A 26931-nucleotide genomic window follows, 5' to 3' on the forward strand; every position below is an offset into this window, starting at 1 on the left:
AAGGCTCGATTTGTGGAATTTCTATGATCATTTTAGATCTCTAAATTTAATTTTCAGATCTACATATTTTATTATTTCAGTCTTTGTAAATTTTTTTGGATTTGCATTATTTTCTGAAAAAAATTTGGCCATCAGGCAAGTAGGAGAGATTATTTTGCACATGAAGATTGGATTTTTCTGGTTCCAATTAGATATTGGCATCATATTTAGAAGGTCAAAAAACCCCCAAATTGACTTTTGTTTCATCAAAATTGGACATCTAAGGTGAAATCTAGAGTCAATTGATTTTTGGAGGTGCGGCGGTGGCAATTCAAAAAAAATAATAACAGAGGTGATTTTCAAATAGTGATATCTCCATCATACAGACTCCTTTTTGTAAGAATTTTTTTTTTGGGGGGGTAGAATTTTGTGATCTACACATTGGTGTATGATGTTTGATATCTCTATTCCTATTTTTTTTTGCAAGTTGCAAATCCCATTTTTTGCAACCTCAAATGCTTAGTACGAGCTCATCTAGACACATAATTAGGTTCCATTTTTTTTGAAAGTGAATAATTTTTTATCTACTTTCTTGATCTACAATCAAATTATAGGCTTGTGTGTATAGAAATAGCAATTTAAAAAATAGGTCCTATTTTGCATTGTATTGCTTCAAAAGTTTTGTATCTATGAGCTACATTATAAAGTTCCAAATTTTAACTATCCAAGGAGGTTGTAAACTAAAAATGAGAAGTCCACTAAGGTCTAAATTGACAAAGTGGCCCATTGTAATTGCACTACCTATAAAGTGCCAAATCATGCATTAGGGGGGGTTGATTGATTTTTTTCCATTTTGTGGGTTGCATACATTCATTGATCTCATGGAGGAGTTTTGTTCCCCATGTTGGGGTGGTCTTAGACTAAGGTTGACAAAAAGGAACTATCAAAAATGGAGTGCCTTAATCATTGATCATCTAAGGAGAGAACATAAGGAAGTATTTCCTTATTTATGTTCCAATGAATTGATCTCTTCCACTAAACAATAGCCACCTATTACAAAACTTTTAGATATCATTTATTTAAATGTCACTCATTATTGCTTTAAAGTCATCAAAAAATTTAATAATCCTTATGACATTTGGATGGCTCTTTTTGAAGCATATGGAGATCCATGAGTCCCTCCATTTCTAGAGGATATTCTATCCTTAGTCACTTCAATAATGGTTCCTCCAAATCCATATGAGATCCCACCTCTTGATGCTCTTGTTGATTCTACTGATCTAGTTCTAGCCAAAGATGCTCCTAATTTAGTGTAGTAGGTATTACCATAGGTATTACCATGTCTTCATACTTCAACTTTATGGGATGACTTCCTTCTAGACATTGTAGAGCTGTTTGTGGAGTCTCACATTGAAGATTTGGGAGACATCATCGATGACATCAATCTTCTCTTTGTTAAGGAGATTTCTTCACTTGTTGCAAGGGCACACTCTAACTCTCAACCACTTGATCATTTTGACATGACTATGGCTTCTTTATAGTAGTTGGAGGAGGACTCATTCACTTATGAGGAGGCATTTTAGTCTATGGTGATTGTACTCTAGTTTCCTCAGACATCTTATTTTTTGAGGATTCTTCCTACCAGTTGGGGAGCATTCTCTACCACACCTTTGGCACCATTTATTCCTATAGGGAGGACCATCATTGAGCTATCATGGTGCAGTTTCTTTAGTCATCAAGAAGCTTCTTTCACAGGTGTGCCTACATCATTGAAGGGGGGCAACATTGCTTCTCTTACCCTATTTTCCTATTCATATGCTTCATCATCTTCAAAGTTTGATTCAACTTCATACATAGACATGTTACCTTGCTTGCCACCTTATTTTGGGCATCCACCAAATTGGTTCATGGCATCTTCATTTATCAAGGGCATGTCAACATCTGAGAAGAATTTAGAGGTAGCATCCACTACATACTACATTTGGATCCCTCATCCATCTTCCTATGCATAGTGGGAAGCATACTTGCACCTCTACACGATGTATCTTCTTCCTCAAGGGAAGAATGTTGTTTGTCAGTATTGGATTTTCTTCTATCTTTGGAAACTTATCATTACGAGATCCTTCACTAAGGGGGGGATTACATTTAGGGATTCTCTATGTATATGCAAGATGCATGTTATCATGGGGGGTCTTGATTACTCCTTCCATTCATACATCTCTCTTTATTGTACTTTTCTCTCTTTTGGGGGGAGGTTTTTCCCATGAGGTTTTTCCTATTTCTCTATTTGTAGAGAGATTGCTTTGCATTGTATTTGGGTACCTAACATGCCCTAGTAGCCAGGACCCATTATGCATTTCATCATAGCTTTTTTGAGCTTAAGTGCATTCCCCTAAGTTGCACTTAAGGGGGGGTCTTAGTATAAATAATTATTATTTATGCTTTACTTAAGTTTACTTAGGATAAATGCATTGTTTTATTATTTATTAGGTTAGACACCTAGGAGTTTTCATACTCATATGAGTTGTCTTGTTGAAAACATAGGAGTAAGCAACTCTAATTTAGCACATGGTGTCTACATCACTAGAGTTTGCATAATTAACTGAGTTTTCATGTTGACAACATAGTTGTTCGCACTCTTAATTAAGAACATGGTGCCTACAACATAATTTTATGTGCTACACCTTTGTAGGCTTATCCTCTCATCATCACACTAACTCTTGTTCTTAATGGAGGATAATCCACACCTAGTGGACATGTGCCTAGTTGTAAGACTTATCATGTTGGTAACTCTTAGGCATTCTAGATGCATCTTAGAGACCTTTATATATAGGCACCTCTAGTGTACTTTGTATCCAATTACAATGTATTGAATATCATATTGTTATTCTAATCATACTCTATTGGTCTTTTGTGCTAGTTAACATGATTCTTGGTCTTGGGTGAATTCTGCCCTAAGCAAAATTATTACATGGTATCAGAGCTATACCATATTCTTACAGTCATGACTCTATGGTTTTAAGAAAAGGAACTTATGTTTTATAAAAATTTTATCTATATGTTAAGCTATAAAGTTGAAATATGGATATTTCAAATATGTTGTGTTTTCTTAAATCTATGGACTTCTATGGTATAATGAATAAATGTTACATGTTGATAAATGTTTCCTCATCCATGCTATGTTTTGGGTAGATTCCTTCCTATAGCCATAAGGATTTGCAAAGAGTGATAGTTTGGACATTATACCCTTTTCTAACATTGATGATCAAATGGATATACGCATGTGGAAGTTTTATGTATTTAATGTTTTGCAAGTATTAACTGCACATATCAAAAGTCAACACCTTAGCGCTAAGTCAAAGCTGACTAGATTGTTGAACCATCACAAGTGAGTAAGATAATGAATTTTTTTGTTATGGCAGCACACAAATATAGCTCCCTCAACCTCCTATATTCTTGGAGGATTTAATAGAAATTAATGATATTTTATGTTGCAAAAATCATGAGTCTATAATTGATCCTAATTAATGGAGTGATTGTCGAGTTAGGAAGTAGTTGTAGTTTTCTTTTAAATAATTCATGTTGTAGGTTTGTAAGGAGTTTTTTGGAGAGTTTTAAGTTTCTAGAGAAAGATATAATAGATTGACTTTCATAATAGCAGTGTGATATTGTAATCTTTTATCATGAATGAATAGAATACAAAGTTCCAATTTACACATTGTATCTTGATTGTCTTTTCTATTCACTCATCCAAGGGAGCCCACTTGGTGAGTAAACTGCTTTAATAGAATAGATTTTATTTCCTTGTTTGTTTTCTTCACAAGGTAGAATTTTTTTATTCCTATAGCCATTTATAATTGAATCAATGAACTATTCCTATAGCATAGGTGCATAACTAGGTTTATTATTGTAGCAAGTACCTTTAAGCTTTAAGAGTAGATGTTGTTTTAGTTTCTAGCTTAAGCCTCCTTCAACATTTCCCGTGTTATTAATTGTAATGGCTTAGAGAATAATTTGAGCATATACTTTGCAGCCACCCTCTCAAGCTTATGCTCATAGGTTGACAAAATAAGATGAAAGTTAGTATGTTATGTTAGGAAATCACATGATTCTTTCTAGTCATAGAGTTATTGTGAAAGGATGTCCAATCCTTTGTTACTAAGGTATTAAGCTAACCGACCATTTTTGGCACCATTGTTGAGGAAGGTGTCAATCTAGTTCAACCCTAAAGTCATTATGTTAGTTTAAATTTCACATTATTTTGCATGTATAGAAGAAGAAACCTCCTAAGGAGATTTCTTCCCCAAAATATTCAGGAAAACATTTTCAATCCTAAACCTAAAGAACCTTGCACTAAGAACAAAGAAGAGGAACCTTTTGAAAATTTATTTTTTGCTACTCAAGAATGAATACCCTCATCCTCTGACAATTCCTTGCATTTGAATGATCTTTTTTCTCATCCTAAATACCAAGATAATTTTCTTGCCCTTATTGGCTTTCAATCACAACCTCTAGCTCCTCCAAGAATGGCTCAACCCCAACCTACATTTCCTATTCCTATCCCTCCTTGGCAAGGTAATCAAAATCTAAAGAACATAGCCTCTACTATCCTATGTAAGTTCTATGGCCTAATTATTGAAGATCTTGAAACCTTTCTCTTTTAGTTTGACATCCTTTGCAGAAGTTATGATTATACAATTGATGCACACAAGTTGAATTTGTTTCCATCTACCTTGAAGGAAGCTTCTCTGAGGTGGTTCATGGGGTTGGGTGCCAATGTTGTAGAAGATTGGTCTGCAATGAGTAATATGTTTCTCACAAAGTATAAGGAATACTATAGGGATAGAGATCTTAAGGGGGATGAAATTTTTAAAATGTCCCAAAAGGAATATGAAACCTTAGAAGACTATGTGTCATGATTCATGTTCAACATTTAGTGTAACACACAACTAGAGCTAAATGAAGAATCAAAGAAACATCCTTTTTTGAGAGGCGTAAATGATGGAAGTATTAAAGCTTTAGACCTTATGGTAGGAGGAGATATAACTCAAAAAAATTGGACTAATATACAAAACATATGCTTGAATTATTTAAAGGCTAGTATCAAGAAGGGTAGGGGACTTAGAAACCTACCATAAAAGACTAATGGTAATTTAGGGGTATCAGAGATGGAGCTATCTAATATGTTGTCAAATTTCAAGAAAGACATCATTAATGATGTAGCCACTTAGCTAGACACCATGCAGGCTAGAAGGAAGAAGGATGAAGTTGATGCCATGTTAGCTAGATATTTTTTGTACTATAGAGAGAAGAAAAGAAACTACAAATGCAAGTCTATTGCAAGCCTAGAGTCACAACCAATGCCTAAAAAGTTCAAAGCCATTGATGAAAATGGAGAAGTGCTTTGCATTGCTGAATGGAGACCATGGGCTCAAAGACAAGGAATGCCACAAGATCCTCTTCAAAGTTATAATAATAAAAATCAATGGAAAAATTCTAGTTTTAGTGGAAATAATAATTGGAAACAACCCTAGCAAGTTTGGAAGCAACCTCAGCAAGATTGGCAACAACCCCAGCAAGGTTGGCAATAACCTTAGTAGGGTGGGCAAAAACCTTAGAATTGGAATACCCAACCTAGTTAGAAAACTCTAATGCCACCACCTCAGTAGTAGGCTTTAATGCCTCCTCTTGTATCCACTAATACTACTCCTAAGTCTACTTAATTTCTAGTTTAGCCTAATTCTAATCCCAACAATACCAAACTACTAGCACAACAAAGCTATGTCATTTCCTTGAACAATATCCAGTTAAGATTAGGTACTACTCTTCCTTCACCCCAAAAGCCTATAATAACTGAAGTTGAGAATTCTCCAATTGAGTAGATAGATTAGTCAAGTAAGAAAACCTTTCCTATAGCTAAAGAACCTCCATTTCCCCATAGATTGACGGAAAAAATCTAGCTCATAGAAAACCATGTAGTCATTGATTTCCTTAATCAACTAAAGTAAATGATAGTTAAAATACCATTGTTGGATACTATCAAAGAAGTTCCTATCTATAAAGAAGCTATTAAGGAAGCATGCATTAAACAACTAGGGATGAAGAAGAAGGATCCAAAAACCAATAATGTCCTAGGACAGTTGTCTAATTTGATGCTGGAGAATTAACTTTACCTAAATACTATGACCCTAGGAGCCATGTAGTTACAGTCACTATCCATGGACTCAAGTTCAAAATGCTTTAGTTGACTTAGGAGAATCTATAAATTTTATGACAAAGGAGGTATTGTCTCAATTTCATATCATTGGCCTTAGACAGACAACCACCATACTTCAACTTGTTGATAGTTCTACTATTAAGCTACATGGGATGATAGAAGATGTCATAGTCACCTTAAACTCTTGGGAGTATCCAGTTGATTTTGTCCTTTCCCCCAAAGCTAACATGGGAAGGTATCCTTTAATCCTAGGATGACCATGGTTAGCTACTGTAGATGCCTATATAGCTTGTTTATCTAGAAAAATGATAATATCTAATGGTATCAATACTAAGAATCTGACCTTATACTCCATTGCCCAGCCACTATTACAAGATGGTCAAGTAGTCTGGCTAGACTTGGGTGATAATGATCCTGAAATCAATTCCATCCATTTTCTGATGATGATAGGTAAAGAACCATTTTTAGCTACTTGAGAAGAAGATGAAATAATCTCCTCTATTATTTAGAATGAATATGGAATAGAATCTCAAGTGTTTCCTCAAGTTGCATGTATCCTACAGACCATATTACCATCGATGGATTCACCACATCATTTGGAAGCTTCATAGTTTCTCCACTCACTCTTACTTCATGAGATGTATTCTTCTCATGTTTCCCAATTATTCATGGCAAATAAGGTTATTAAGATGATAGTTGAACAAGGAAAATAATTGAATGTTAATAATTCCTTGTCATCCACTCAATAGGAAGTTGTGTTGTAGTTACTACAGGAGAATCATAAAGCATTTTCTTGGGATTATATGGACATGAAAGGATTAAATACTATGATTTTCACTCACAATATTTACATCAGCCCTAACTTCAAATGTATCTAACAACCTCAAAGGAAAGTTAACCCTATTTTAAAAGACATTGTTAAGAATGAAGTGCAGAAACTACTAAGTGCTAGTTTTATATATCCTATCTTTGATAGCCAATGGGTTTCACCCTTGGTTATAGTACCCAAGAAGGGAGGAAAATGGTGAGTATGTGTATATTACAAGGAGCTAAATTCAGCAACTAAGAAAGACCATTTCTCATTGCCCTTTATAGACCAAGTCCTTGAAAACTTAGCTGGAAAAAAGTATTTTTCTTTTCTAGATGGTTTTAGTGGTTACAACCAAATCCAAATATCTCCTAAGGATCAAGGAAAAACAATTTTTACCTACCCATGGGGAAATTTTTCCTATTTATTTAACCTTTTGGCTTGTGCAATGCCCTAGCTATGTTTCAACATTTTGTCATTAGTATCGTTTCATATATATTTGTTGACTTTATGGAGATTTGCATGGATGATATTACTTTTTATGGTGTCACTTTGGAGGAAGCAAAAACCAATCTAGAAATGGTACTCAAAAAATGTCAAGACTATAACCTTTCCTTAAATGGTGAAAAAAAAATTATGATGATGGAGGAAGGTGTAGTACTAGGCCATTTCTTTTCATCAAAGGGCATCCAAGTAGATCTAGCAAAGATTGAAGTCATTAGTATATTTCCCACACCAAAGAAGTAGAAAGATGTACACAATTTTCTTGGTCATGCCAGATATTATAAATTATTTATAAAGGATTTTGGTCAACTTGCAGCCCCCCCCTATATAACCTATTGAAAAGGGATGTTGAATTTTCCTAGGACTCTAAATGTACCATATCCTTCCTATAGCTTAAGGCAGCTCTTACCACAACACCTATTCTACAAGGACCCAATTAGGGACTGCCTTTTCACATTCATATAGATGCCTCATAATATGTTTTTGATGTCATGCTTTGACAAAAGGTAGACTCAATTAAACATGTTATTTACTTCATCAGTAAAAATTTGTAAGGTGTGGATTTTAACTACACAATCACTGAAAAAGAGTTACTTGCATTTATCTATGTCGTTCATAAATTTAGGCACTATATTAATAGGTATGAGATATTTGTCCACAATAACCATTCTACTATAAAATATTTGATGAACAAGCCTACAATATCAGGCAGACTAGCTCGGTGTCTGCTACTTATGTAGGAATTTGATATCACCATTATGGTAGTTGACTTTCTCTCTCAATTGCATGTCCTTGATGATCCTGTAGCCATAGATGATAGTTTTCTAGATGAACATCTTTTTTTGTTGTCAGCAAAAAACCCATGGTATGTAGATATAGAAAATTACCTCACTACTAAAAGGATGCCAGTTCACTTTTCTCCCAAAGAAAAGAAGTTATTAGCTTAAAAGAGCTTTAACTATTCATGGATAGCCAAATTTATGTTCTCTACTAGCCCTAACCAATTCATGAGATGATGCATCCAAGAAGATGAAACATATGATCTCCTAAGAGCATGTCATGATGAGCCCTATGGAGGTCACTTTGCAACTAAAAGAACCACTTTCAAAATCTTAACAACTGGGTATTACTGGCTAACTTTACACAAGGATGCAGCTAGATACACAAAAAAGTGTGACAAGTGTCAATGCATGGAAAGACCCACCAAATCAGATGAAATGCCCTTGTAGCCTCAAGTGGTTGTTGCACCTTTTGACAAAGGGGGAATTGACTTTTTAGGCCCTATTGAACCTTCTTCACAAGGTAAATCTTATATTCTAGTTTGCACCGATTATGTCACCAAGTGGGAAGAGGCTAAACCTATGAAACATCCAAGGGATGAAAATGTTGCCAACTTCCTATATGAATCTATCTTTACATGGTTTGGTGTCCCTAGGGAACTGACATCTAATTAGGGAACTCAATTGACATCCAAATTGATAGCTACTTTAATGAAGGAGTATACCATTTGACATGGAAAATCATCACCTTATCATCTGCAGGCTAATGGTCAAGTTGAAGTTACCAATAGAGAGTTGGAAGCCATTCTCACGAAAATAGTAGCACTTCAGTAGAAGGATTGAGCAACCTAACTTCTTGAAGCACTTTGGGATTACAGAACTACCTAGAAATCCATAACTGGTTTCACTCTTTTTTATCTCATTTATGGTATGTTTTCATGCCTATGGAATTCGAATATAAAACATTGAGGACTGCTCTAGAACTTGGTATAGATTTCACTATTGCACAACAAAATAGCACCCTAAGTTTAAATGGCTTGGATGAATGGAAAAAATCCACATTGAGTAATACTAAACTCATTCAACAACAACAAAAACAATGGCTTGATAAGTTTATCAAAGATAAAAAGTTTTTTGTAGGAGATTGGGAACTCCTCTATGACTCCCAGTACTAGCACAATATAGGGAAGTTTCAAACACACTGGTTAGGACCATATGAGATTGTTGCTATATTTCCCAATGGTGTTGTTTAGTTATCTACACTTGATCCTATCTAATTCAAGTTAGTTTTCAATGGGCATCACTTGAAGCTTTACAACAAGCTAGTTAGTCATGAAGAATTCTAGCAACAATTTCAAAGTAGCACAAACATGATCGTTCTTGCAATTGTAGAGTCTGGGTCTCCTTCCCGAACTCCTGTCACTCCTTGACTTCATTTAAAGGTTTCATAATAAAAAATTCTTCACCATCTACTCCACTCCACTCCACCTTCTCTCTTTCTCATCTTCCATTTCATCCCATCACTCTATTATTTCTAATGATCTTTTCAATAATATCTTTCCTACAACAATTGCTAGGTACATACCACATAACTTTTCATATATTCTATTTTAATCATGCTTTGTTAGGATTTGGTATCATTTAAAACTTTTCACTCTTGTATAATCCTAGCCTGGTGGGACCCACACCTTTTCATAGTTGGGGGGAGGGAAATATTTGAATAATATTTGTTTTCAAATCGCATGCAATTTTAAAAGTTAATTGAGATGAAATGACTAATGATGCATGTTAATGACTTGTCCTTGTGTGATTGTGTCATTATTGAATTACGAAAATTAAAAGTAGTTAATTAACTTTTAATGATAGTTTGCAACATGTTTGGTTGATGGACATACACACAAGCCAAAATTATGAAACTTAATGCAACAAGGATACGATGAGATATTGTGCATTAAACTCTTCAAATACACGCCATTTTTTTGAAATATCCAATGCATTCATAAGCTTTGAAACATTACAATTTTGCCAAAATCCTGTTGAAGATAGTAATGGGTGGAGGTTTACACAAGAATGATCTAGTTGATCACTAGATTATTCTAGATGATGCAGTTAATTGCAAGATGTTTAGATGAAGGGGATGGTTGGATTATTGTCTTAGGTTAAAAGGATTTGATGAAGAGGTCACTCTTCAATTCATGAGCACCCTAAAAGATGACATTGAAATAGTTAAGGGTCTAAGAATTGGGTTCATAGAAGAGGTTGTAGCTGAGGTCACTGGGTTATCCCAGGAAGGAGAAAATTGGGAAAAAGATTTCAACCTACAAATAGCTAGAGCATAGTTTAGGATTTAGACAAAAAATTGTTGAGGAAGTACTAGAAAAACTTGATCAAAATGAGTTAGATACATTAGCCATAGTAGCTATTGAATTTGATAGAGAAGAGAATGTGGTGACAAAATTTGTCATGCAAAAAGGGGAACACCCCACACCATAGAGCATTAACAAAACTCCCTGTTCAACATATGAATGGAAATATATCCTTGCACAAGAACCACTACCACCTCCCAATTTTTCTACACCTTTGTCTATAGCATTAATGTGTTTCAACAGCCGTTATGGGAGAGAGTTCAATGGGGGCTAGAAAAAGAGAAATTGAACCATGTTATTAATGACAACTATCAGTTGAAATAAAGCTCAGATAAAAATGAAGCTTGAAAAGAAGAATTGAACAAATCATGGGATTAATTCCTAAATAATGAAGTGCAAGTCACCATCACTAGTTTATGCCTTGTTTCTCAAGGAGCAGCTTGCAAATTTTAAATTGACTAGAATTGTTTCTTCAAGGCAATAGTGGATAAGAATGTCGTAGGACCTAAAAATAAGAGAGCCTCACTCTCCTCAAAATTTTACCCTTGCTACTATTAGGATTCCATGGTATATTGATTTGGGGAGAACTTAGTGCAAACATTGGCTTCCATTAAAGTATAAACCTCCCATTCTCCTGTAGCCACTCCTAGAAATCAATGACAATGTAGAGGATCATGACATGACAAAAGAATTTCAGCGCTAGAAGTGGCTAAAGGTAAATTATGGTTACTTCAACTATGTTAAGAATGAGTCATGAGAAAGGACACCTAGTGATTAGAGGCTTCAAACATAAATTAGGAACTTCATGATTGTTGGGGACCAGCAATAGTTCAGTTGGGGGGAATGATGGGCCTCTAAAAGGTCATTATTCTAAGATCCTTTTTGTCTTTTTTTTAGATAGTTATTTTGCAAAGACAGTTATGACTCTATGGTTTTAAAAAAAGGAACTTATGTTTTTATGAATATGTTATCTATATGATAAGACATAAAGTTGAAGTATGGATAGTTCAGATATGCTTTGTTTACTTAAATCTATAGACTTCTATGGTATAATGAAGAAATTTTTCATGCTGATAAATGTTTCCTCATCCATGTTATGTTTTGGGTAGATTCCTTCCTATAGCCATTGTTGAAATCTGATTGAAAAGATCATTGCTTAGAAAGATTGTTATAAGGGAGAGTGTTATTTGTTTTAATCATTGTTTTATCACTGATGTCAAACCTATTATTTTTTGGTAAGACAATTGCTTATATGTTTCAAGTACTATCACTTAGTTGATTAATGAGGAGGATTTGATCAACAAGATGTAACAAAAGTACCTAGAGGAAAGGTTGAATTATGATTATGTATTGAAGTACAAGGATCAGTTAAAACAATGATAACATGATGTATTTATGATCTACTTAAGGTTACAAAATGGCTAGCTACACATAGAAAGTTTAGAAGAATAAGTTAAACAAAGTTCATCTGCCAAACTTGACTTAGTGGATAGTAGGTGTCGAGCAAAGTTAGTTCAAGCCAAGAAAAAATTTATCTGGAGCTAAATGAAAGTAAATTCTAGTGGATGCCAAGCAAGATAGTAGATGCCAAGTAAATTTAAGTTGATGTCAAGCACCAATAAAATCCAATTGATGCCAAGTGATTTTATAGTTGATTTTGAGTGATGCAGTATGTGCTAAGCATCAAAGGATTGATAATGCCAAGCTGCTACATTATGACAAAGATAAAAGATTTACCAAATAAAAGTTGACAAGTTTGTTTTCTTGGAACTTGTGAACCTAGAGGAAGATAATATTAATGAGCTAGTGGCAGAGAATCTTATGTAAATTGTTTTAGAGGTGAATTCAAATCGATTCTAGGAGAAGTTTCTAGAGAAGACAAGATATGGGGTAGATACATTGTATCCTATCTAATGCATCCAAAACCCTAATTTAGATGATGGATAATGAGCAAGAAGATGTTCTAATTTCCTATATATACGAATGTCTAGTCATGAAACAAAGAGAGTAAGGAGAGTTTGGTGCAAGAACCTAAGAAAGAGAAGGAGAAAGGGGTTTTTCTTCACAAGTGACCCAAGAGAAGTATTTGCAAGGGCATTCTAAGCAAGAAGGCTTAAGAAGATGAATCCTTGAATGGTGAACAAGCTATTAGAGCCACAAAGAGTGGAAGTCAAGCAGAATTGAGGATTGAATAGAGATCTATAATATGCAATTGAAGTTGTAAGTTGTATCAGATCAAAGCTCTACTATTACTTTCTAACAAATGTATCAATCTAGGATAAATCCTTCAGAGTAAGGTTGACTTAACAGTCTTTGAAAAAACCTTTAAAAGGGTGGCATTCAAAGTGAATGGCCTAAAGTCCTCTAACAAGGCTCACTTTGAATAGGGTTGTTGAAATCCATTAACCGGGTCACATTTAACAGTGTGCATTGTAACCTTTAAAAGGGTTGGTCTTTCACAGGGCATTACTTCAGAAGAGTGAAAAAGGAGTAGCATGTTACTAGTGGGTTTTCCCAAATTTGGTTTCCATGTTAAATCATTATGTCAAATGTGTTGATAAATGTGTTGTGTTTTATGTTTTATATTTCTACAAATTGATTTGACAGTAACATATAAGTTTTGGTAGATACACTATGAATGTTTATGGTCTCAATTAATTGTGAGAAGAATTTTATTTGTACATCTAGACCTTGAATAACTGATTCAACCCCCCCCCCCCCCCCCACTCTTAGTTATTCTAAAAGATTTTCAACAATTGGTATCAGAGCCATCTGCTTAAGAGGACTAGTTTTAAGGTACTAGAAGCACAAAGATCAACATGTCAAAAAGAGAAGTGCCCAAGCTCAACAGAGATAATTTTCCTACATGACAAAGTTTGATTAAGCTACACCTTGGAGGACTTGGAGATCATGCACAATCTTCCATTTCAATGGAGCATGTTGATCTAGTAGGAGCCCTAACTATTGAAGATATGAAAATATATATATATATATATAAGCAGGCAATGTTAGAGATTGCCTCTACTCTAAGCTATGCCAAATTTGATGATATCAAAAGATGTGACAATGAAAAGAAGATGTAGGATGCCCTAGCCACCATCTATGGAGAAGACAAAAGTGTTCAAAGAGGTAAGTTTGATGACATGAGAATGGAAGAAGGTGAGAATATTGCTCAATATGTTGCTAGGATAAAAGAAGTTATTAGTGCAATAAAAGGTGCTACTGGTAAAATAGATTATGATACTATACTAAGTAAAGTCTTGAGGACATTACTGCCTATTTATGTTATTAGAGTTTCTACAATCCAAGAGTTAAGATGTATACCAGGAAATAATCTAACCCTTGAAGATCTAGTAGGTAGACTCACTACTTTTGAGCTATCTAATTTTGACTATTACAAACCAAAGAGTCTTGAATTAGCTTTCAAAGCTAAATTGTTATTGAAGGATTGTAAGGAGGTAAAGTAGAAGAAGAAGAAGAAGAAGAAGAAATATAAAATATGCATCTAGTGATAGAAACATAGATGAGGAAGACATTGAAAAATTGGAAGCACTACTAGAAAATATATTTCACAAAGGAAAGGCAAGTTCAAAGGCAAGTTACCATGATTTGTTTCAATTGCAATGAAGTTGGTCATATTGCTACAAGGTGTACATAAAAGAAGAACTAAAGAGAAGGAAACAAGAACAAAAACAAAAGAGAAGATGATGTTAGAGACTATAGAGACAAAGGAAAGAAGTCATGCTACATTGCTAATGAACATGACTCTGATGAGCATGATGATGAAGTGGTATATGTTGCAATGAAGGATGAATCTGATGAGGATGAGGCAACTACACTTGTGAGTTGTGTGAACAAGAATGATAAATGGATCATTAATAGTGGATGCTCACATCACATGACTGGAGACAAAAGTAAGTTCATTACCTTAACTTGTTATGATGGAAATAGTGTAAGGTTTGGTAATGATGCACCATGTTTGATAAAAGGAAAAGGGTCTATCAAACTCATAGACAAGATTTCATGTGACAATGCTTACTATGTTGAATGATTTGGATAATAATTTTTTAAGTGTGTCACAATTGAATAATTTGGGATGCAAACTTGAGTTTGAAAATAAAACTGCCAAGATATATGACACAAATGGGAAGTTGATTGGAAAAGATGATCAAACTAGAAGTAATCTTTTCTATCTGGATATAAAGGATGCTACTTGTCTTATTGCAAAATTTGATGATATATGGCTTTAGTACAAGAGATTATGTCATGTTAATTTTGATAACTTGTTTAGTATCAGTAACATGAAAAGAGTTAGAGGTTTGCCTAAATTGAAGAAACTTAATAATATAGTATGCAAACAATGTCAGCTAGGCAAAATGAAAAAGTCAAGCTTGAAGAGTAAAGCTTATACCTCTAAAGAAATACTAGAGATTGTTCATACTGACTTGTGTGGACCTATTGAAGCACAAAGCTACAGAGGAGAAAAGTGTTGATCAAATAAATAAGATTGAAAAATAAGTGTCAACACACTTAAACATCTTCACTATAGATGTTGAGTATACAATGGAAGCTGAGCCAAAACTCTAACACATGCCGAGTTATAGACAGTGCCAAGTACATTAGAAGATAGTATGTGTCAAAAAAAGTAGAAATCTAATGTGTGCCAAGCATTGCAAGTTAATAGGAATCGAGTGATTCAGGAATCAGTAGAAGTTGAGAAATGCAAAAAACTAATAGGTGTCGAGTAATGCAAGAACTACAGAGGATGCTGAGCAATTTAGAATAGATGGTGCCAAGCATCAATATTACTTCATGTGTCGAGCAATGCAGGATCAGCATGAAAGTTTGTGCAATCAAAAGCCATGATGTGAAATAGTTATGCATGACTCATGATAGGATAAAAGGATAAGATCAAATCCTCCCAACCACCTATCCAATCCTCATGCAGCCAATAAGAAAATTAGAGACTGCATGCAGCCAATGGGTGAATTTCAAGGGTTTGAGTGGGAACACTTGAATCAAGGATGCATAACAAACCACTAATCCTTATAAGGGAGTCTTGACATTTTTGAACAATAAAGAGTTAAAAGAAGAAGGAAAATCAGAGCCTATTATTAAGTTCATTGTAGAACATTTGGTGTCATAGATTTAGTGGAAAGGACAGCACTTAAACATCTAGTTGATCAAAATAGAGCAAGAAACAAATTGAGCAAATCAGATCTAGAAGAGATCAGTGATAGAAGAGTAGATCAAGTACCTAAGATCAACATCAAAGATTTCATTAGATCAGGTGTATTATTCTAATACTCTCTCATAATTGTGTTAGGAAGTTGAAAATGCTATTAAGTTAGGTGGGTTTAATAGCCTTATGTAAATCCTTTAACAAGGTGACACTTCATGTAAAGTGTTTGTAAATCCTTTCAATAGGTCACATCTAACAGTGTGTAAAGCCTTTAACAGGGAAAACCATCAGAAGTGGTTGAAATCAATTGCTACAGTAATTTTGTGGGCATCATCCCACCCTAGTTTTACCTTCTTATTCCTAGAGGGTTTCTGGGTCACCAAAATCTCAAGTGTTATGTGGTGATGCATGTTTCCTTCTCATGATTGTTTAATTTTTATATGCATGCATGTTAATTTTAGTTATATGTTATTAAGGATTTAAAACAAGTGAAAAGGTCAGTAGTTTTGATTCTCCCCCCCCCCCCCCCCCCCCCTCTCCACCTCTCAGAAGCACTCTTCCCATTAAGACATTCCAACAATTGGTATCAAAGCCAAATTCTTTTAAGAAGAAGCTTAACAGCTTGGAGGAAAAGATCTGAAGATGGAAGTCTTCAAACTTGGGAAGATCATTGAGAATCAAGTGATAGATGTGCATCTTGCTCTACACAAGGTAGAGGAAGCTAGACAAGAATTAAGAAAATATTTTAAAAGAAGGAAGGAAATAGCTATAGCCAAAAATGCTATTCACTACAAGGAGATTCCAAAGAATTTGATGCAACAATAGTAGAACTGATGGAGAAAAATAGAGTTCAAGCAAAAGAGATAAGAACTCTTAAGATGGAGCATGAATCACAGGCCATGATGCTATGTGAAATCACTAAGCAAAAGAAAAGAGCAGTTGAGGATAGAGTCATGATGGAAGATAACAAAAGAAATCTTGCAAATAGACTTGAAGAAAAATGTACTAAATTAACAAGGATCTCAAACATGCAGAGGGATACACTTGGCCAACTGATGAATCTTCATCATGAACTCAATATGAAAGATATTGAGATCTCTACTTTGAGGATGTAGAATGAACAACTGCAAAATTAATTGAAGAGAGAAAAAGAAATAGTAGAGAATCTCAATAAGTCAAGTGAAGCTATCAAGTACTTTGAACAGTTGCTGAAATCCCCAAGATCAACCCATGACACATCAGGACTTGGATACACTAGCACTGAAGTTGGTGAATCATCAAAGAGTGCTAACCAAAGAAGTGAAAAAGGTAAGGATCCTAAACCCACTTATCATTACTATAATAAAAAGGGGAATAGTGCTAATTTTTGTAGGAGTAGAAGGATCAATCAGCCAAACACACTCAAAAGCAAGGGTTACTATCACAAGTGCAACATGCAAGGTCACATGACACAAGACTGTAGGTCTAAAGTCACAAGGACACAAAGATTTTATGGACACTACCATAATTGCAAGAAGTATGGACATAGAGTCTTTCAATGTAGATCAAAGCCTATGTGGACACCAAATCAGCATGTAAGAAGGGACAACTATGTACACCATTACAATTGGGACTACAATACAAGACAAAGTTGTCATTATTGTCAAGAGTATGGTCACTTACCCCAGAATTGCATCAGAACACAGTTCAAGGGGAACTATAAAAGATGATTGAACCAAACTACTTGCTTCAGTTGCTTGAAAATTGGACATGTCAGCAGGAATTGTCTAACAAAGACCAAGGCACCCAAGACTGAAGTAAATAAGGGCAAAGAAAAGGTTGATGAGGAACACAACAGAATAGACATGAAGAAGGCATGGTAGAAAAAAGATGGACTAAGTACATCCAATGGAAGGGTCACTTCACCCAAGAGTTCAAGTGATCATATCTCATCTAACTAATCACAAGATGAGCCTATGGGGCTAATACATATAAGGAAGTATCATACATTAGCCCTAAACAGTGAAGAAGCACTACAAAATATAAATTTTCATGAGATAAGATGCCAAGACAAAATTTGAATAATGATACCGAGATGTCTTTGGTTGCCGAGTAAAACTACTTTGGAAGTCGAGTTAAGAAGTCAAGTGGAAGCTGAGAAAAGCCTGTAAGTGGTTGCCGAGTTACTAACAAAATCAATAGATGTCAAGTGATAATAGTTGTAGAGTGAAATAAAATAGATGCCAAGTTGAAAATCTTTGGAAGTTGAGTGACAAGTGAAGGTACAATAATGCATTAAATGCAAGGTTTTTGAGCTGCTTAAAGGTAAAAATCAATTCATTTTGAGCCATTCAAACAAAGAGTGATTACCAAGAGAATGACTGAGAAATTTTCAAGCATTCAATCATTGATTTGATGATTCATCATCAACCCAAGAGATCTCAAGCATTTAACCAAGTATTTCCTTTAGGTGCCAAGTTGTATAGTTTGTGAAGTTTACATTAAATGTCAAACCCTAGTTTGGCCAAAATGGTGTCTGGTTCAAAGTTGACCCAAGGAAATGAAAGCCATGAGATTTAGCTTGTTAGTTACAAGGCTAAACAACCTGAGTTTAGGCCCATACCAGAGGTAGCATACAAAAATGATCTCGCAGGTGCATTGTCTATGAGTCTAGAAAAATTCGTTATGGTCCAAGACGTGCGTAAGTGTTACAATTGTAAGATTGGAGCCATGGGAGACCTAGAAATCTACAATTCCTACAACAAACTCTGAGATGATGGAATATTGAAGGATGAATTTTTAATTATAGAGAAGAAGGGTTTAACCAAAGTCCTAGTTTTTCCAATTGTATTCAAAACTAAGTGGATATGTATAGTACTTAGCAGAATCCATGATGGATCATTTTGGTTAGAGCAAGGATCAATTAAAATTACTAAGAAGATGGTTCATAGGGTGACAGGTTTTCCAACCCTAGATCGGCCCAAGACACTCAAAAGTGAAAAGAGGGAAACCATTGAGAAAAACACAAGAGAAAAGTGGAACAATAGAGGCTTGACCATAGACACCATTCTTTATCCCCTTCTAGATTTTGATGTAAGGATCATATCACATAAGTTTTATCAATCTAGCAAGTTGAATACTGTACCCTACATAGCAATGGATGTGGCATATAAGCTTGTAAAGAAAGACCACACCTATGACCTTGCAAAGCTCGTGTTGCAGAAAAAAAATGAAAATCTTGGAGTAATAAGAAAGTCTAAGGGAGCACGATGCAAATTTGGGTCAGTGTTGGTTTGCATGTTCTTTTATGTGATGAAGAAATTCCCTTCATTTGGAAGAGTTAACTAGGATCAGAATAAAACAATTGTGGATCAAATTGATGATTACATTACACAGATGAGAGATAGTTTTGATGATCAAATGACTATATATTTTGATGATTTTAAAAGCTCAATCAAAAGGAGAATGAGGATAATAGTTTCACTGGTAGAAAAACATGAGAATGAAATATTCTTTATAGTTGATATTGATTACACCTATATACAAGAAGCCATTCCAAGAGTAAGATGGCTTAGACCATTGGGATATGAGCTTGATATAGATCAAGCTTCAACATCAATTACAGCACTACTTGCAGAGGATATTGATAAAACTACAAAGGCATTTGGAACCTATGATGTTTTCAGATCAAGGGTGGTAATAGACCTTAAGATAGCCACAACAGTGAAGAAGAAGGAAAATCTAGTGAAGAAGATAAAGAAGAAATTTGGTGTTGAAGAAACAAGTGCAGCAAGAGAAGCAGAGGAGATTAGTGATGATGAAGAGGAAGGTAATGATGAGAAAGATGAAGATGAGCCAAAACAAGGGCCACTTGAATTGACACAAGGCCAAGGTGAAGACAAAGATGAGAGTGTTGAGGAAGAAGAAGCCAAGGAAGTACCCATCAAAGGCAAGGTCATCAAAAGGAACGCAAAGATGCCTCCTTCTCCTTAGCCTAAACCAAAGAAAGGTACCATGCCAACACCCAAGAAGCCAACAACCAGGGCTACAACAAGGGCCTCCACACAAAAAGCCAAAGAGGAAGTTGTCACAAAGAAGAAAGCAACCAAGAAGGCACAAGAAGAGCCAAGGAAAAGAAAAAAATATGTGGCTCAACCTGATACTGATGAGGAAGATCAATCTGAAAAGGTAAGTCATTCTCCTAAGTCTTTAGTTGATACATTATGTGAAAGATTAGGAATGGAGACCTAAGTGACATGAAAAATGTAAATTTCAATAAGTTCACTAAAGAGGAACAAAATAGGATAGAAGAATCAGTCTATGCAATGAGGGTACAGTTCAAGTATACACCTCTTGAAGTAGATGGACAATTGCCAAAGGGATTGTCTAAAATTGTAGAAGACAGATGGCATTTTTGTTTGAAAATGGAGAAGGTGATGAGAGAATCAACCCTAGCAAGCATACTGCCTGATTGGCCAAGAGAATAGATAACTAAAGCAGTCAAAAGGCATAACACTAGGGTTACACCTAAGTATAGGGCATTCTCCATTCTCCAAAACAAAATTGAAGAATTTGTACAAAGAACCACAAGATCGTGGAAGAACTTATATAAGAAAACTGAAGATGTTCTTGAAGAGGAATATAAAGAAGAAGCTATTGCTAAGCCAGAAGAGAGAAGAGAAGACAGAAGTAGAGAAAAAGGTTGAAGAGGAGGAAGGAAATGATGAAGACAAGGGTGTTGATGGGAAGCAAGACCAAAGTGTGCAAGACACACAACTACCACCTCCTAGCCCTCCTCACTCTTCCATCACACCTATAGAAATCATAAAGATTAAGGATGTTACTGACACCACAAGTCAAAACATCAACCCATTAACTACAAAGGATCTCACTAAGATCCTTGACCAAATGATTCTTCAAGCACAATTATGTACAAGTCCCATATTGGTCATTTTAGATGAGCTCCAAAATTTAGTAGATAAAATCAAGGAAGGTGAGGTGCCACCACAAGAACCACCTCAGAACATTCAAATTATTGGACTTTCATTTCTACCACCTCCATTACCACCAATAATAGCCATGCAAGCTCATCAGGAGCTAAGTGCAATAGTAGGGGAAGTCACAAGTACATCAGTATAGATAACAAGTACACCCCCAGCAATAGTGGCACAATAAGAGGATAGGGAAGAAACACAGGATAAGGAGGAGTCTGCAATACAAAATTTGGTTGAATTGCCAAAAATAGGAACTCCTACCAAACCCGTTCAGAAGCCAAGTATTGACATGTTGACCTTACAAGTCAGGACACCAGGCTCAAGTTCTACTAGGGTAGCCAGGACCATTCATTATGGTATTCCTAAGCTTGATGAAGAAATTCAAATACCCTATTATGATTCAAGCACTTTATCTAAGGAAAAGATGAATGAGATACAAAGTGCATTGGATAAAATAAGCAAGCAAGAGAAAATGAGGAAGGAATACAAATACAAGAAGGCAATGAATGAGATCAAGGATATATTCATGGATTCCTTTAGCCTTCAACCTCCAGATGCAAGCAAGCCAATCCTTGAGCAACTATCTAATATAGTTGACCAAGTTAATAATGAAGACCATGATACAACTGTAAAGCTAATGGAATGGTCAAAAAAGAAGTTTCTAGGCAAGGTCAACCAAAAGATAACCAATAACATAATTTTAGGATAGGCTAACCTAGCCAAGAAATTGGATAAGGCAAAGATTGTACTAGGGAACATCTTTTCCCTTTATAGCAAATTGTGTGATTTGTCTAGGTTCACACAAGAAATAAATCCTAAAATTTTGAGCCTTGAGAGAAAACTAAAGCTCTCTAGTATGCAACTACCCTCAAATCCTACACATAGTGAGAAGCATTTTACTCAAACACTTCACACTCAGAGGGAATTAGTTGCATTATCAGCAGAAGAGGCCACTATTAAAGAAAAATTGATGCAAATTCAAGCCTCAATTACTCCTCATTTGGAAGTCTTACACAAGGAGAAAATGTATGCTGAAATAGTCCTCAAGAAGGATCCAAATATTTCTACACATGAAGGACTTGTTGATCTAGTAGCAGAGCTTGCAATCCAACACAAGTCATTGGATATTGCATTGAATAACTGGGATGCAGCTCTCAAAATACTCCTTGAGGTAAACAAGACATTTTTGGCCAAGCATGGCATTACTATTTAGAACCCTTTGACATCAATGTCAAAAAAGGGGGAGATATATTAAAGGAGGAGAAATAAATTTAGAAGGTATATAAGGAGATAACAAGTATATTTACCAAATTTTGATCCACATTTCAATCATTTCACCTCACTTCATTCATTCATTTTGAGAATAAAGTTGAATGATTGTAAATAGAAAAAAGGGGAGATAAGTAATAATGAAGTGGAAGGGAGATGCAAAATTTTGGTAATCACATGAAAATAGGGTCATTAAACAAGATCAGAAGTTAAGAATAGGTCAGAAACAAAAAACATAAGGCACAATGGCACAAGACAATAGAATTCATGACATGATCAACTCAGCCAGAGTCATAAGGTATATTGTTGTTCACAATATCTTTCTGAAATTTTGTAAGTAAAGAATGGACACACAAGGATTGGATCATGAAAGATCAGTTAAGTGTTTTTGACACTCATGTCAAAGGGGGAGATTGTTGATCAAATAAGTAAGATTGAGAAATCAGTGTCAACACACTTAACCATCTTTACTATACATGTTGAGTATACAATGGAAGCTGAGCTAGAACTCTAACACATGCCGAGTTGTAGATAGTGTCAAGTAGATTAGAAGACAGTATCTGTCGAGAAAAGTAGAATTCCAATGTGTGCCAAGCATTACAAATTTAATAGGAGCCAAGTGATTCAGGAATTAGTAGAAGCTGAGCAATGCAGAAAACTAACAAGTGTTGAGTAATGTAGGAACTACAAAGGATGTCGAGTAATCTAGAATAGATGGTGTTGAGCATCAGTATTACTTCATGTGCCGAGCAATGCAGGATCAGCATGAAAGTTTGTGCAATCACAAACCATGATGTGAAATGATTATGCATGACTCATGATAGGATAAAAGGATAAGATCAAATCCTCCCAACCACCTATGCAATTCTCATGTAGCCAATCAAAAAATTAGAGACTACATGCAGCCAATGGGTGAATTTCAAGGGTTTGAGCGGGAACACTTGAATCAAGGATGCATAACAAACCACTAATCCTTATAAGGGATTCTTGATGCCATTGAACAATAAAGAGTTAAAAGAAGGAAAAGTAGAGCTTATTATTAAGGTCATTGTAGAACATTTGGTGTCACAGATTTAGTGGAAAAGATAGCACTTAAACATCCAGGTTATCAAAATAGAGCAAGAAACAAAATCAGCATATCAGATCTAGAAGAGATTAGTGATAGAAGAGCAGATCAAGTACCTGAGATCAGCATCAGAGATTGCATTAGATTAGGTGTATTATTGTAATACTCTCTCACAATTGTGTTAGGAAGTTGAAAATCCTATTGAGTTAGGTGAGTTTAACAGGCTTATGTAAATCCTTTAATAGGGTGACACTTCAAGTAAAGTGTTTATAAATCCTTTCAACAGGTCACATCTGACAGTGTGTAAATCCTTTAACAGGGTAGGCCTTTAATAGGGAAAACCATCAGAAGTGGTTGAAATCAATTATTACAGTAATTTTGTGGGCATCATCCCCACCCCAATTTTACCTTCTTATTCCTGGAGGGTTTCTGGGTCACCAAAATCTCAAGTGTTATGTGGTGATGCATGTTTGCTTCTCATGATTGTTTAATGTTTATATGCATGCATGTTAATTTCAGTTATATGTTATTAGGATTTAAAACAAGTGAAAAGGTCAGTACTTATGATTCACCCCCCCCTCCCCTCTCAGAAGCACTCTTCCCATTAATACATTCCAACAATAAGTGCATAATGCTATTTGTTGATGATTACTCTAGGATGATGACAGTCATGTTTCTAAATCAAAAATCTGATGCTTTTCAAATGTTTAAGTGGTACTTGGCAAGAGTTGAAAAAAAAACAAGTAAAAATCTAAAATTCTTAAGATTAGAAAAAGCAGGAGAATTCACTTCAAATGAGTTTGAGATGTTATGTCATGATAGAGGAATAAAAAGATAGACATCTGCACCTAAGACCCCTCCACATAATGGAATTGCTAAAAGAAGAAACAGGTCTATAATGGACTATGCCAAAACACTCATGATGGAGAAGAATGTTGCGTTGAAATACTAGAGAGAAGTTGTAAGTATTGTTGTATATACCTTGAACCATGTGCAAGTCAAGAAAGGTACACATTCAACACCTTTTGAACAATGGTATAGATATCCACCTAATGTGAAATACTTTAAGGTATTTGGAGGAAAATGTTATATTCTTATTGATGTTATGAGTGGAAAATTTGATGTAAAAAGTGAATAAAGTATATTCTTTGGTTATTCCACAAGAAGTAAAGCTTACAAGTATTTAAATACTAACACTAAAAAAATTGTGAAAATTACAAATGTGAATTTTGATGAATTTACAAAAGTAAAAGAGGTTGAACCTACAAAAGAACCAGAAGAATACAAATCATTTGTATACTTCTATGAAGGAATGCCTACTGAAGAAGATGCTATAAATCAAGTTGTAAACCAATAGCAAGTCTCAATAAATACCTAGTTGTAACCTATGAATGCAAAGTTACATTCAGGAACCAAGCTACATTCAAATGCCAAGTTGCAGAGTGAAGAAAATACACATTTTGATTCTAGAATTAGTATACATGAAAGAGATGCTAAAATACCTAATAGAGATGTACACAGTGATGCTAAAGCTTAGAGGCAAAATGTAGTTACAAGAACTAAACCAAAATTATCCAAATATGTCAAAAGAAATCATCCTACAAATCAAATCATTGGAGATAAAGATGCAAGGCTAATGACAAGAAATAGATTGAGAAGTGAATCATGTTTGTTAAGTATGAAGGAACCTAACATAGTAAAAGATGCATTGGAAGATGATGACTAGTACAAGGCTATTGAAGAAGAAATTTAGTAGATAGAGAAGAACAAAACATGGAGTCTAGTTCCTAGACTAGAAGACAAGAATGTGATTGGCACCAAATGGGTATTCAAAAACAAGCAAGATGAGAATGGCGAACTGACAAGAAATAAAGAAAGATTAGTTTGCAAAGAATATGCACAGGAAGAAGGAATTGACTATGGTGAGACATTTTCCCCTATTGCAAGAATGGAAGAAGTGAGAATTCTACTAGCTTATGTTGTATACAAAGGTTTCAAACTTTATCAGATGGATGTTAAATCTACATTTCTGAATGGCATATTAGAAGAGGAAGTCTACATAGAATAGGCAGAAGAATTTTTTTATAAGAATAATAAGAACATGGTATGTAGACTACGCAAATCCCTATATGGATTGAAGCAAGCACCAAGAGCATGGTATGAGAGACTTCATACTTATTTTGTGAAGATTGGATTTGAAAGGATTGATGATAATAGAAATTTGTACATGAAGACAAACAAGGACAAAGGTATACTGTTAGCTAAAATATTTGTTAATGATATAATATTTGGAGGACAAGATGCTTTGTGTAAAGACTTTGAAAATAAGATGAAGAAAGAATTTGAAATGCCTATTTTTGGAGAGATCAAATTCTTTGTGGGATTACAAGTATATTAGATGAAGTGTGGTATATACATCACTTAGTTAAAATATGTCAAAGAGATATTGAAGACATTTGGATTAGAGGATTCCAAACTAATAAGTACACCAATGGTGATAGGACTCAAGCTATCAAAGAATGATGATTTAGCTAAAGTAAATCAAATATTATATAGATCCATGATTGGAAAATTGCAATATTTAGTACATAGCAGACCTGATATTGCATTAGCTGTGGGGATAGTTGCAAGATTCTCTACAAAGCCCAAGGAGAATCACTTAATGGCTATGAAAAGAATAATGATATATTTGAAAGGAACAAAAGAGATTGGTTTATACTACAAGAAGAATGAAAAATTTGAACTGAGAGCCTATACTGATGTTGATTGGACTAGAAACATTGATGATAGAAAGAGCACCAGTGGAGGAGCATTCCTCTTAGGAAAAATACTAGTTACATGGACTAGAAAAAAGTAAAGTTATACTTTCCAATCTACTGCTGAAGTAGAGTATGTTGCTATTGCTATCAACTACACAAACATTATATGGATCAAACAACTACTTAAGGAAATGAAGGAAGAAATCACAAAACTAGTGACACTTTATTGTGATAATAAAAGTGCTATAAATATATCAAAGAATCCAGTGATGCACACAAAGGCAAAGCACATTGCAATCAAGTATCACAATGTAAGAGAGTTAGTTCAAGATAAAGAGATGAAGATGGAATATGTTAACACAAAGGAGCAAATTGATTATATCTTCATAAAAGCATTACCTAAGGATGCTTATGAGGAATGTAGAAGTAAACTAAAGGTGATACCCCTATCAAAGGCTATGTAAGAGACAAAGAGAGTGTCCTACATCAAACAAGTTGATATTCATATAATACAAATTGATGCAGTAGATCTTACTTTAGGAACTACCTAAAGTAATCACAAGAACTGGAACTACAAATCAGTCACAAGCAAGGTGAAAGAGGGAGAAATTGAAGAACCTAAAAAAACCTATATCTGCATATAATAAAGATGTCAACTGCTTGGTATATGTCTTTGGCATTGTTGTCAAAGAGGGAGAAAGTAAATTAAACTGATCAAGTGCAAGAGGAATAGTGGAGAGAGTACATCATCAAAAGATCAATAAAGAAAAAGTAGAAACTGATTAGAGGTGGAGAAAGCAATCAGAGAAAGGATCAGAACAAAGAGGGAGACATTGATCAGAGAATTAGAAGAATCATTATCTAATGGAGATATTCAATTCAGCATGAAAGAAAGGCATAAGAGGGAGTTGTATTTTTGTAACCTAATCAGAAGATGGAAGCTACTAATAAAGGGAGAAGTTTCAATTCAAGTTTTCGTTTTTGGTATTGTCTTACTATTTTAACCTAGTTAATTTAGTTTAACAAGAT

This window comes from Cupressus sempervirens, chromosome 3, assembly GCF_028749045.1.
Source record: "Cupressus sempervirens isolate cs-2001-9-10 chromosome 3, ASM2874904v1, whole genome shotgun sequence".
Classification (NCBI taxonomy): domain Eukaryota; kingdom Viridiplantae; phylum Streptophyta; class Pinopsida; order Cupressales; family Cupressaceae; genus Cupressus; species Cupressus sempervirens.